Below are 12,989 nucleotides of genomic sequence, written 5' to 3'. Positions count from 1 at the left end.
CTCCCGAGATAAGCAGAGTCGGCCAGGTGTGTGTGCGTCCCACGGTGATGGCAGAAGTGTGAGAGGGCCCATGGGAACACACCAAGCTTCTTGCTGCCCCAGCTTGGAACTGAGATGGTCACTTTCTCCTGGTTCTTCCGATCAAAGCGAAGCATGAGGCATAGCCCCTCAATCAAAGCGTAGGGCAGTAATCCCACTTTCCTGGGAGGCACTCAAGCTGCACGTCCAAGGACGCAGACCCAGGAAGAGGAGAGATGTTCAATTCGTGTCATGAATGGGATCAAGAGGAAGTCTTATGTGCCAAAATGTTACATGATCATCAGAACAGAACTCTAATCATAAACAGTCTTCCACCGAAGGAAAGGGACCCCACACATTGAGAAAGCACATCACAACTCCTCTCAGAAAGCCACAGAGGAGGTGGCGGGTGTGCCAATCCGAACAGGATGGAGGTCTTTGACCCAGATGCAGAGAGATCGGGGGAAGGGAAAATGAGAACATGAACAGACCAAAACCCAGCCGCCTTGCCACGCTTGTGACAGTTCTGGGGAGAGGCCTCACACTCCTTTTGTGAATGGCCAGGTAGGTAGACAATGGTTGGCAGTGAGGCCGTCTGAAAGAGGAGAGCCTCGAAATCACTTGAAGTGATTTCAGGAATCAAACATGCCCCTGGTCTCTCCAGCAGGTGAGTGAAGTGTTGCAAAATAAATAAGTGAACAAACAAAGAAACAGACAAACAGAGAAGCATAGGTAGAGAACCTAGGCAGGTCAACAGCTTCAGGACACCTGTTCAGCTGTTCATAGTGACTGAGCACCTGCTGGTGCCAGGAAGTTTCTAGCCCACATCTCAAGCCATTCAGAAATACCTTCAGGAAGTTATTTTTATTCCAACCTCAGAAATGATGCAGCAGGAAAAAAAATAAAAAAAGCCCATTGTGAGGCTCGGTGACTTCGAACCACACACCCTTTGAGCTATAAAACAGACACAAATCCACATCAAGTTTACAAAAGTTCATGGTGAGATGCAGAGCTGGAGTCCTAGGCGCAGAATTGAGAGTGGTGATTGCTCCAATCGGAATGATGGTGTCTCCCCAAGTTCCCATCCTGGTGTGTGAATCCCCTGCCTGATGGTGTTGGGAGGTGGGGACTTCGGGAGGGGGTATGATAGTGAAGGTAGAGCTCTAGTGAATGAAGTCAGTGGCCTGATCACAAAGAACCCAGAGCGTTCCCCGAACTCCTCTACCATGTAAGAACACAGCCAGAAGCCCATGACCCAGAAGTCTCTCACCGGTTTGGCACCCTGATCTCAGACGTGCAGCCAGCCTCTGGGACTGTGAGTAATACATGAGTGTCTGCTGTGTAGAAGCCGCCGAGTCTGTGGTGCTTTGTTACAGTGGTGTGGGGGGACCCAGAGAGTTGTCCTGGGGTTTAGCATCACCGAGCTCTGGGTGGAGAGCAGACGTCAGGAAAAACGGACCTGGGATCAGGACATCCAGGTGAGATTTGGTTTCGGCAACACACTCTAGGAATTGAGGTTGATTGCCTGCCTTGGTCTTGGGACTGGACTGGATGGTTAGGCTGAGCTGGAGGAGCTGTGTTATTATGGGTATCTAGAGAGCAGATGGCATCAGAGCCTGGGGACGACTGGCCTTGGAAGTCCCTCCTGTCCCTCTAATGTGGACGGGATGATGGTGAGGGCAACCCCCTAGGAAGGTTATAGTCTTTTCCAAAAGATGGCCATAGTGCGCCTGGCCTCTGTCCCCACCCACCGACAGGTGACAGGTGCGGGAGAGGAAGGACACGTGTCAGGACCCATGACTGTCATGCGCCTGAGCCGTGGCTTTGTGGCTTCACATTAGAAAGTCTGTCCAGATTAAGTTGAGGTCACGTTCTTCCCCTTGCGTGTCCACGTCGGTCTCCCTCCGAAAGCAGGGGCGGACACATCGGCAGGCCTACCTCAGCCGCCTTTTCTCTTTGAGCCCTTGCCACCCAGCGGTGACGCTCCCCACAGCTGAGGGCAGGGATGAGGTCTAGGAAGCCGTGGGGAATGGAACGGGAGCCCGAGTGGAAGCCCCTGTGTCTACTTTTGTTTGGAGGATGCAGGGGGAGAGAGGAACTTCCCTGCTGGGGGAGGGAAGTGATAAATGGCACTCTCATCAGAGTGGTACTGTGAAGAATAACTAAAGAAGGGCTCCAGGTTCCAATGAGAAGTACTTATTAATTAAAAGGCAACAAATGTTGTTTGGAAACTGGCAATTTTTTTCTTGTTTGGCAGGACAATGGGGTCAGTATTTTATTTCTCTCTCTCTCTCTCTCTCTCTCTCTCTTTCTTTCTTTCTCTCTTTGTATGTGCAAGATTCATTGTCAGCAAGGAAATATGGAACTCTTTCTTACACCAACTCATTCTTCTAAGCCCCAGGAATTGTGACTTTCAATGGCAGAGGCCAATGACGTCACCCAACTTATCACATGAGAAAGGAGACTCTTCAATGCCAAGGGCAAGCACGCAGGGCTCCATGGAGACCCAGAGACCGCAAGGGGGTGGAGGACCTGCCTCCATGCCTGGGCTGGTGTTCAGGGCATGGCTCATCTGCTCCGAGTAGCTCACAACCTTCCTTGTTGGGGGGACTGGAAACTGGGAAACCACAGTGTGCACGATTTCATGGTAACTTCATCATAATAGACCTGGCCCCATTTGTAAGATGCTAAGGCAATGGCATGGTCAATGGTATTCACACAGCGTGAGAATTTTATTTACAAAGGAAAGAAAGAAAGAAAGAAAGAAAGAAAGAAAGAAAGAAAGAAAGAAAGAAAGAAAGAAAGAAAGAAAGAAAATAAAGAAAGAAAAAAAAGAAGTCGGGACAGCCTCCCCAGGGACACAGAGGTCAACGAGCAGCGTGCATGTTGTAGGGAAAACAACCTAGCCACCCCTCATTCTTGTGTTGTTCTCGTCAACCTCATTCTTTTTGTTTTCTTGGGGTTAGTGTCTCCCTGTCTGAACCCTTCTTGACCAGTCACCCTTTACTGAGGGCCTTCTAGGATCCAGGCACTGCCTGGCTCCTATCACCTCTGGCCAACATCTGCAGACCCATCCGGTCCTGGCCCAGTGATGCCAAAACTAGCTTAACCCATGTCGCTTCTCCATCATCCCTGCATTGACTCTTCTCATTTCTCATGTCTCTTGAGCTTGATTTTTTTGTTTTTTGACCAGCTCCTGATCAATGACTTTTAGTCAATGACCAAGATCCTAAATTTGGTTATGACTTTTTGTTTGATGCAAACAGGGAGATCTCTCAAGAGCTGCCCCAGCCCCCAGAGACCTGAGTGGTCGGTGGCATAGTCCAGACATTGGCCAGCACGAGTGAATTGGGCTACTGGCTGTTTACCTTCCAGAATATCCACCCCCTTAACTTTTTACAAAGGCATCCACTTTGATACCAGAGACTTCCTCCCAGGACATCTCCAGATAACTGACTCTGAATTCTCAGGGACCACACTCTGCATTTTTTCAGTCCAGTTTCCTGAAAACATTCAGCATGTTCGTGAGTCTAGATAGCCATATAAAACCCCGGGAGTCTAACAGAGGCGGATGAAGGTCAGTTGAGGCCCTGGGCGCACAAGAAAATATTGGGCCCCTTAAAAAAAAGAGAGAGATACAGGGAAAATAAAAATACATGTAAACCATATTTTAAAATAAATACAAAATATTGTGTCCTATTCATGTTAAAATGGCACATGTGAAACCAAACTTGGTGTTAATAGAACAAAGTGTCAAATTGAGGTTTTGCGGGGCCCCACAGAAGTTGGGGCCAGGGCGCGCGCCCAGAGCACCCGCCTGAGACCTGCCTCTGCTCACAGCCATGGATCCACAGGAGCTCGGGAGGACTCCTCTGAGGCAGATCGGGGGCTCAGGAACAATGAGGAAACTACAGAAAGGAAACATCTTTTTTTTATCATCACTGAGAAATAAAACTTGATTTCTTATCATCTTCTGAAAATGCAGCAAGACATCGGAAGAAGCCCAGATTGAAGAAGAACTATGTTCGGTTCTAACCCATGGGTTCTGGAGCTCCCTGAGCCCAAACCTCTTTGTCTTAAACCTCAGATGCTAGCATGCACCCACAGTCCTGTGGTGTAGGAATAAAGTCGCTCTGGAGGGTCATCTGAGCCACTTGATCCTCAGCAAGGACTTAGTCTCTCCACACACCTTCCCCTGTTCCTAAGATAACACTTTTCAGCGTGGTCCCTTCGCTTTTCTCCATCTTCTGCTCTGTGTATTTGATATAAATTTGGGGTTTAAACTGTTATTTATTTCTTATCAGTATTTTGTCCCCCAGACCAACCCATTGTTAAGGGGGGAAAATGCGCAGTGATTCAGTGATTTTAGTGTGATTACTAATAAAAAAATAAAACGTCAACAAGGATTGAACAAGGGTTCGCTTGGTCCTGATGCTGATTGACACTTGATTACCTATGAGATGCCCACACCTGAGTTAAGAAGGGTCCCGGGAAATCCCTACCCCCCCCTTGGAAAGTTTATTAAAATGATAAATGAGGTTTTGGTGGCTGTTAAGCAATAATAAAGTATCTCGGTAGACAGACTCCACCCCTGCTTGTTAGGGGCGTGCTGACTAGGAGAGCTGGCGTTCACACCAGAACATCAGGACCCGTTGTCAAGGTTACTGAGACTCCAGGAGTCCTGGACAGAGAATATTCCAAAGCTACCAGCGCATAGATCATAAATACTCGACATGCTGAAGCCTCCTTCTGCATGCATCATTTTCTTGGAATTCATCTCAAGAGAAATAGTCAATGTATTAATTTTCCTAATGGAGCTCCGCACTGACAAGGAGTAATGAGGAGGCTGCCTAATGGCCTCATTTTCCATCTGTCCCAGGCCTCACCGAAGACATCCGTGCTTGTCACAGGACCAGCTAAAACCGGGGAGCAGCGCTTCTCCCTGAACTGTCTGTCTTCTTCTCAAAAAAAGCAGGAAGACTTTGTTCAGAATTCAGTGTCCCAAATATAGTCTCACAGTTTGCACATTCATTTTGAACAATCTTTGGGCCCTTAAGTCTTGCTATGTTTTAAAAACAAACAAACAAAGGTTAACAAACACCCTCTCTCTCTACTCTTTTATAACATAACATCAACACTCCCAGCATTTAGGTCAGAGCTCAGCGTCTGGTCCCTTCGTGCATAGTGGCAAAGGGGTATTCTGGTGTGCTTAGCTTTATGCTTCCGACATATGCTTTTCTGGAAAAAAGGTAAGGATTTGGGGTGCCTTTGTCAGCTTTAAGAAATAGCATCTTTAAGCCTATTTTACAATATAATAGAAGACAATACTACAATTTACCTGCAGGGTTGTTGGGAGGATTAGAGTAAGACAGAGTTCCTGGTATGATTTATAAAAGTACCACCTCCTCACTTTCTGGTTCACGTAGTTGAACACAAATAGCTGTTGAGTAAAGGTCTGGGTGTCTCAGATGCAGGGGCATGTTTATCCGGTACTGTGTGAAATACTCCAGCACGAGTGATGGTGGTGGGGGGTGGGCAGGCCCAGGAGGTGAGGAGGAGAGAGTGAAGTGGATAGAGCATTGGTAAGAGGCTTCGGGGCAGCTGCAGGACCCCTGGGGACTAACCAGACTCAGAAATCATGATCCTGGTGCCAGGGTTCTCCACCACTGACCCGGATCCCCTTTAGATCTGCAGACCATGAATTGCATTGAAATAGTGGTGTGATTATCTGCATTATTTCTCCTGTTTGAAATCTACTCCTATACAACCCCCATACTCCCCAGTTCCAAGTTCCTGCTATAGATAGAAATACTATCCAACAGCTGCTCAAATGTGTTTTCCTTTATGTAGCTGTTCCTGGTCACATATGGAAATCCACTCTCTGGACTGCAAGCTTGTGTAAGGAGGTTTGTGTGTATGTGTGGGTGTGGGTGTTGTAGTTAAAGGATACTTATCCGATAATGCTTAATAATATACTTCACCTGCACAATCTCCTGAATAGATACTAACCCCTCCAGCGAAAGACTTGCTTAATCCTTAGAAAGATATAACAGGACAGAAAACAAAATAACGAGGTCTAAGTTGTAATTGTTTGGTTTGGAAAAGGCCATGAGACTTGTAACTCAGGGTTTAAATTTCAGCTCCTTCTGTTAAAAAACAAACAAAACAAAAACAAAATGCTTCTATGTATTATCTCTTTGAGACTGTGTTTCCTTGTGTATAGTTATGTGACAATATATATCTTGATGGGTGATGGCAGTGACTATAGAAGATAATGCAAATAAAACCTGTGACTACTGGGTGGGGGATCCCAGAAAATGGCCATCAATGAAGAAGTGGAACCCCGCCAGACACTGAATCTGCTGGCATCGTGACCTTGGACTTCCAGCCTCCACAACTGGGACAAAAATATCTTTGGTTTATTAGCCCCTGGGGTATGGTGTTCTTCCGGTTTTGTTTTAATAGCAGTGAGAATGGACTAAGGCAGGTGGGTTTAACTTCTACACATCTCTGCTTCTCCATCCTTATGAAGGCTCATTGCTTCCTGCCTCCAACCCTTCCCTGAAAGAATTCAGGGTCTGTGCATGGACCCCAGAGGCTGGATCTTGGGTAGAGCAAGTGTTTTTCTGCTGCTAAATCCCTAGGGTGGAAATTCCTTTCGAAGGAAGCAAAGTCAGTGGAAGCCCCAAGTGCACAGGTTCTAACCTGAGTAGAAGGCTCGGCAAGCCCTGTCAACCCAGAACAAAGTGGCCGGCCTCCCCCCTCTGGAGACAAAACACATTATTTCTGTGACATGCTTCATCTCCATCTGCTCTGAGGAAAGGTGGGACTCTCCCATATGTCTCCAGTGGGGAGGCCGTGCCCGCCCACGAGCAGGCTGCCCCCACCACGCCAGACCGAGTGTTGCTCCCGTCTGTTCTACTGAAAGATGGATGTGGCTGCAACCTGAACGAAGGCTAATGAATACCTCGATTATTTTGCTCTGTTTTGGGGGGAGGTGGCTCATAAAAGCCACAGCCGCTAGTCACTGACGAGTGTCTCACCATTTCTTGTACATCTGTTATTCATTGTCTTTTTCTGAAGACTTCTCAAGCAAATACCCATCATACTCATTGTTGAAATAATATATTCATGAAAAACATTTTTTTAAATACCCCCAATTATATTATATGGTCATATTTTCCACATAAACATAGGCATTTTTTTCCTCCAGCAGGACCCAGAGCCAGCGCGAGATGTAATTTGCTTGGCTGTTTGGCAACCCAGGGTGATTAAGACCCTGCTGTTTGCAGTTAATACGGTGCCTAACTTGAGTTTGGGGCCAGGAAAGGAAGCGAGACCGAGACTGAATTGTTCCTTTGTTTGGGAGAGGGAAAACCTGCCCGGGACGTTGTGAAAAGGAAAAAAGAGAGAGAGAGAGAGAGAGAGAGAAAGTCATGGTATGGAATGGTGATGTATTCTGTGCTTAATTTTCATAGCGGATTGAGAAACCCGAATGAGGAGGGGACATGTTGGGCTCCTTGGCTGGAGGACCGGACACCAGGGATCCATACCCAGAGATGACCAAGGACAACACCCCCATCTCAAGGGGTGCGGTGGCCGTGCTTGTTCTGGGGCAACGAGGATGAGGAGGCGAGCGAGGCTGAGTCTCGGGAGTCGGGTTTTGGGAAATGAATTAGAAGCAAGTGGAAAAGTCCAGACAGGAAATCAGAGCGTTCAGGGAGCAATTAAAAGTGTTGTAGAACAAATAAATGAGGACAATTACCGGTATGTTTCAATTTTTGTTTTCTTTCTTTTTTTCTGGCAGAGGTGTGACATAGCCCTTCAGACGGAATTCTAAGGAAGGGGAGCGTTCTGCAGGGATGCAGGACAAGAGAGAGAAGCGCTGTTTCTCAGGTGTATTCCATGGGTAGGACTCAGTGTGCGTATTGTTCATTGACCTGGAAGCGTCCTGGGGTGCAGAAAGATCAGGGCTCAGTCCTCCAAAGTGGTCAGAGATGTGAGGAATGGCCAGATTAGGCTCCTGCTTGGCTCTGATTTCAGCAGCTAAGTGGCCCTGTGTGACGGATGAGGTCATGGACCTTGTGCTCCAGAAGGAGTTCCGTAGGAGGTCAGGGTTTGTGACAAGACCCTGGGAGATACTGATCAGCCCGGGGTGAGAGGGACTGGAAGTTCTCAGGAGAGCCTGAGGCTCATGCGTCCCTGCAGCATTCTCCTACGAGTGTGATGGGTTCAGAGTCAGCACATGGCTCTGCTGAACAGTGGGCTCTGTCTGCAGTCCTCAGGGCCATGCCTTAAAAGCAAGGACAGACCAGGTGGGGGGGGAGGGGAGTGTGCACGGCAGAGAGCAGCAGCACAGAGCAGTAAGTAGAGCGCAGGAGGGGACTCTGGTGAGGCTCATCTGTTCGGTGGCCCTGTCTGCAGTCACCGCTGCTGCCAAGAAAACTAAGCCTGACAGCCAGTGTCCTGACATTAGCAAATCGAGGCAACACGAAGCTCTAGTCTAGTCCAAAACATACCAAACTTAGCTCCACTTCCAAATGTTTGACTCAGGGATAGGTTGGATACCAATCTGGAAGGTTCTCTGGGAGAACCAAGGAAGCAGAGGAGACCTTGCTATGATGGCGGGAGCCCTCTTCGCAGGTGATGAAGTCAGGTGAGCTCACTCTTCAACCTTTACATCCTCAGCGGTGGCACCCCTCTGCCCTTCGCCCCAACTCCGTGATCAGCCAATCAGTGCAGCCAGCCCACTGGGCTCTGTCATTTCATCCCTGGGTAAGCTGCATTCTTTTTAACTTTGAGGTGACCCAAAGTCCCAAAGGAAGCCTCGCTCTGTGAGTGAGACAACGAGCGTTTAGAAGGCAGGGAGCGTTCTTTGAATAGACAATTTGGGGCATTATCAGAAAGTAACAAATCCTTGACCACATCTATTTTCTTTAGGACCAGGGCTGCCACCTCCTCCGACGTTTCATTGAAGTAGAGGAGGGGGCTCTTTGGGAGAGCTGTCCTACGGATGGGGTTCAGCCTCAGACGAGACCAGAGGACACTGAAGGAGGTGATTCCTCAGATCCTTTACAAATCCAGGATTTTGTAAATCGAGTTATCTTAATCAAGACATTCTCTCTCTCTCTCTTTTCTAGCCTCTTACTTGGGTTGAGCAACAAGTTAAGCATTCCAGACCATGGTCCTGGGCTCTTGCTCGGGCTTTTTTGCCTGGGACCTGCTGAGCACCTCGGGTTGGAAAAGGACACTGGAGGGAGCCGCACAGACAGGATGTGGGTCAGGACAGGGAGGCCACTCATGGTCAGCAAGGCCACCAAGCTGGTACCGCGATGGGCCCTGTGTCTTTTCACCTCCTCAACCTGACACATCGGTGTGAAAGCCGATGGTGATGATGACACAGAGGGTTCCTCCTCACAGCGGCTCCCATGCTGGGAGAGAGCGGGGTGTGCGGAATCACCCGGAAGGCTGTGAGTGGCATGAATGGAAACTTCCCCACGTGCATGGACAGAAAGATGCTCTTCTCCTTTGGTCACATCCAAGTGTGGCAAACAAGGTGCAGAGAGCTCCGACTGTTGGACCAGGTTCTGACAGACGACGGCGACTTTGGAAACCACCCAGGGATGGAAACGGAACATTCATTGTCTCCTATTTTGGGCTCTCTCCACTGTCCCTGTTGTCCGTCAGACAGCACAGCTCTGGCCCTGGACTCCACCTCTCTAGGTTGCCAGGCTGGGGAGGGGCATTTTACTGATCTGACTGAATAATCTCTTTTTACAGGTTTCTATTTGATACAAAGCTTTATGATAATTCAATGTTTTAAAGGAATCTCATTATAGAGAAACAAGTGATTCACCTCCGTGGGCGTTTGTGTGCCGAAGACAGCTAGAGATAGGTGTTCTGAGCTGGCCCGCTCCCCGTGTGGCGGCCATGGTGAGCGGTGTGCTGGGCTCCCTGCCCGGGCCGAACGAGGTCTCTTACAGGCAGGGCCTCTAACTGGGTGGGGCTGATGTCTCTGAGGTGATATCCACATTTCTTTTAGGCCTGAGGAGCTAGAAGAGGAATATTTTTCTATCTTCTTTCCAAATATATTGCGTTTTCTTCAAATACAAGTCTGCATTGACTTCCATTAAGTCGAAGCAAACATGACCCTGGATCTGTTTTGTGTCTCACTTTATTTAACTAAGATTAAACAACGAGATTGGAAATGTTGGGGAAATGAAAACCCCTAGACATAAGAAGATTCATCTCCAACTCATTAAACATGTCTCAGTATCACTCAAGTCTTGAGCTGCTAACCAGAGAAAAATCAACACGTAGAGTCTTTTGCAGGAAAGGCGAAGCCTTCTTCGGGGCGGCAGCTCCTGCGACCAGGAACCGTGCCTGAGCCCGGACAGGCAGGGCTGCGGGTGGGGCTCCTCCCGGGGCCCTGCTGTCACCAGGCGCTGAGCAGAAATAAAAGGGTCAGATGCTGTGAGCCTGGTGACCCCCGTCCGAATACTGCCTTCTGCTTAGCATTGACTTCTGCTAAAGGTAAGCGGAGTTGGACACTTGCCCAAGTGGTCGGGAGAGAGCTGTACTATCGCAGTGGGAAAGTGGCCCAGCAGGACCACAGCGTCACTTGAATTTGCACAGAGCTGACAGGGCGTTTTCGAAGAGAGAGTCAGGGGATGCCAGGATGAGCAGAGGCTCAGGGGGTGAGGGAAGTGGAGACTTACGGAAGTCTAAAGAGGGGCTCAGTCCATGGCAACCCGCCCGGTTTGCTAACTGGAGCACTGAAGTAAAGCCATCACCCTCCTACAGGCTGAGACAGGGCTACCTGTTGGTAAGACGCAAGGGATATTTGGGTTTACCACGCACTCTTCAGTTGAAAGGTCGTAGGAACCAACCATTTCATTGACAAAGGAAGGAAGAATTCTTTTGGGGGACACTCTGGACAGTCCCTGGGTTGTGATGCATGGCGGGACAAGCCCAGGGCTTCCTCGGGACTGACTGGCATAGCGTCTCTATGGGATGTCTTGCCCCGTGTGTGGGGCTGTACTCAGGCAAGGAGACAGAAGTCTTCTCTCTCTGACCACACAGCCTTCTGCGTTTTCTGTGAAAATCTTAAATCTCAGCTTTCTGAGTGTTTCCTTTTCTTCCCATTTGAATTATTTTCTTTTTTTTTTTTTCTTTACCCCGGGGTCCTTTCATCCCAAACCCCCTTCTAACCCAGAACCAGGATTTTGTAATTTAAGTGCCAACATTGACTCCTTTTAGTCTGGAGACCTTGTTGTGACATGTTATGGATTGGATCATGATGCCCCACCAATTCACATGTTGAATCCTTTACCTGCAGTAACTCAGAACATGATCTATTTGCTGATAGGATCTTCGCAGGTGTACTATGTGATAATGTGATCACTAGGGAGAGCCCTAATCCAATGGGACTGGTATCCCTACAGTAGGGAAAATTTGGAGACAGGGACACGTACAGGGAAGACCATGTGAAGACACAGGGAGAAGATGGTCATTCATGAGCCGACAAGAGCGGTCTATGTCAGGTTCTCCCACAGCCTCGGATGAAACCAATGCTGTTGACACCTTGATCTTGGACATCCACCCTCCAGAACTGTGAGAGAGTCAAGGTCTGTTGCCTGGACCCTTCAGCCCACAGTACTCTGTTATATAGTAGTCCTAATGGCCAGCACACCTATCATTCTGATAATGAGTGTGCAGGGCCTGAGTCACTCAATGGCTGGAAGTCCGCGTTCCCATTTCAGACAACATGTCACTGAATGGAGGATCCTAGGATCTGTCCCCTCAGCCTCCACTGCCACCCTCCCAGTGCACAGACAATTTTGAGGGGACATTGTAAATCACCAGGCTTTCTCAGAGCAGAAGTAGGAGGGGAAAAAAGAAAAAAAAAACAAGGGTGTCCTTTGACAAAAGAGGATGCTGATGTCTATGGAGACTGGGGTTGGTCAGTAAAACCAGTGTTTAAAGAAAATGCTGTTGGTTGGTGCTCAAAGAGATTTTGAATGTCTGCTGATCTTTCTTTTCAAATGAACCTGCACTTATTGCTAGAAAGTGGAGTTGGCAAGGATGGCCAAAGGCACACCGGACAAAGTGGAGAAAATGCAACTTTATAAAGGTCGGCCACAGGCTGAAAGAATCAATGGCTGCAGTGGAACTTCAATGTTTAGGTCTATATTTATTTCACAGAAAGAGAGATGCTGAACGGAGTCTACAAACCACGGGGAAGATGAGCAAATAGCCCATGCCGTCATTCTACTGCAGGCCCCGCGGCCAGTCCTGCGGTGGGCGTCAAGTGGACTAAGATGGTAGCTCCTGCCTCTCAGCCTGTTGCTCTGGTTAGCTTTCACATTAGGGAAAAATATACAAAATGCACGAAGGACAAAAGCTATGGCGGATGGGATGTCTGGGTCAATGACCATTCACTGCCTTATTGAGCCTGAAATTAACCTGACGAGGGACATACGCGTATTTTCAGAATGCGCTGAGAGCGCCGAGGCTCAGAGAAGGGCAGGGAGGGGATGATGCTATGAAGTGAGGAGATGTTCCTCCACCCCCCGACCCAGAACCCCAGTTTCAGACTCAAATCAAAGGCTGAGGGTATCTATCTGCATGAAGGCAGGCGGGGTGGCTTTCAAGGGGTGCCACGTGTGCCGTCACACGCAACCCCAAGCACAGAGATCTGGTTTGATGATCTGCTTTCACTGGCTTCAAATTCCTAATAACTTTTGAACAAGGGTTTGCATTTTTATTTGACATTGGGCCCTATTAATTATTTAGGAGGTCCCTGGTGCAAGCAGCATTCTTTCTTATGTGGACATTGAAAAAACAGTGTGAGTCTTTCTGCCACAATGTTACTCTTACTGCTCACCCTGCAATGGTTCGAATCCATGAGTGCTTGCTGGGGTATTTCTGGATCTTCGCGGGATTTCCCAGTAAAGGCCCCATGTTCCTTC

This window comes from Saccopteryx leptura, chromosome 5 (assembly GCF_036850995.1).
Source record: "Saccopteryx leptura isolate mSacLep1 chromosome 5, mSacLep1_pri_phased_curated, whole genome shotgun sequence".
Lineage (NCBI taxonomy): Eukaryota > Metazoa > Chordata > Mammalia > Chiroptera > Emballonuridae > Saccopteryx > Saccopteryx leptura.
The sequence above is the reverse complement of the archived record's forward strand: the minus strand, read 5'-3'. Positions refer to the sequence as shown.